At 42.2% G+C, this 1,113-nt stretch overlaps 1 pseudogene; it reads left to right on the forward strand.

Moving 5' to 3' along the window:
• The first annotated feature begins 646 nt into the window (after window positions 1-646).
• LOC143989574 (U2 spliceosomal RNA) lies at window positions 647-801 on the forward strand (annotated as a pseudogene).
• The last annotated feature ends 312 nt before the right edge of the window (window positions 802-1,113 follow it).

The raw sequence follows: 1,113 nt of genomic DNA on the forward strand, positions 1-1,113 counted from the left end.
CTGACTAGGGCAGATGTTAAAACACTACAGGGACCTGAGCTTCAGTGCTAAATATCGTAAGGAAAAAATAAAGAGATAAAGAATGCCCAGCAGGTGGCGAAAGTCTCAATGGATGATTCTTCTACTAATAAGCAGCGTGGGTGTACTGTACTGACCTATTAGGTCGGCAGATTGTCCCATTATCCTGATCACCATTTCACCTTGAGGAAAGATAAAAGTAGACATAGTAAATGAGCGCAGAACTGAATCAAAGTGAAGCCTTTGGCTCGTGCTTCAGGCGATCTGAAAACTGCCTTTAATCTCGGAGCATTTCAAAATTTAATAAACAAAAGCATTGGAGACATAAATTGAGGAAAACGAGAAGATGGGAACGTGGGATGGTGAAAAGGCCGAGAAAGATCTATCATCATCATCATCATATACTGTTTCATAGGGTTTTTAAAGTGAAGTAATATATTTACTATGTATACTTATGTTATCAATACCCTACATACTTGGGATTTATTATCTTCATGGCTTTCAGATTCTTAAAGTGGTGATCTCCATCATGTAGGACGCTACACCAAAAATCCTGTATATTCCATTACACTTAGGCTGGCTCCACACTTGTCCACTCCGGTGGATGTACATTGCTCTAAGCCAGCCCATTCATTCTTGGCCTTTTGTCTAAGATCAAGTGTAGTATCAGTTCTTATCAGTGTCCAGTAAGAGTGCTCCCCTTACTGGGCATTGGCTGTGTACTATCCCTGCTGGTATGATTGGGTGTCTTGAAGGATCTGCCCGGGGAAAAGGAAACCAAATGAAGCGTCCACCGGGTAAGGTTTGGGTCAAGAGGATTTCCTTGACGTGGGGGTTTTCTGAGGGCCCCAGTACCTTCTGGTGTGCTAGCTGTATTTCCTGGTCTGGCTGAAGGTCGGGAAGCAGAGGTGTCACAGTGTCAAGCACCCCCTGGGTGTGGAGTGGCAGAGTAGCACTATGAGTTTGGAACTGTCAGAAACCATGAAATCAGACCAAGACAGAAGTACAGTTAAATCATACTTGTTTAATAATAAAAGTAAAAAGAACAAACGTAGTAAAAACATTGCCAAAATTCAGTAACCGGAATGAATAGTC

This window comes from Lithobates pipiens, unplaced genomic scaffold (assembly GCF_037356315.1).
Source record: "Lithobates pipiens isolate NorthernLeopardFrog02 unplaced genomic scaffold, aLitPip1_a1.2 Scaffold_1, whole genome shotgun sequence".
Lineage (NCBI taxonomy): Eukaryota > Metazoa > Chordata > Amphibia > Anura > Ranidae > Lithobates > Lithobates pipiens.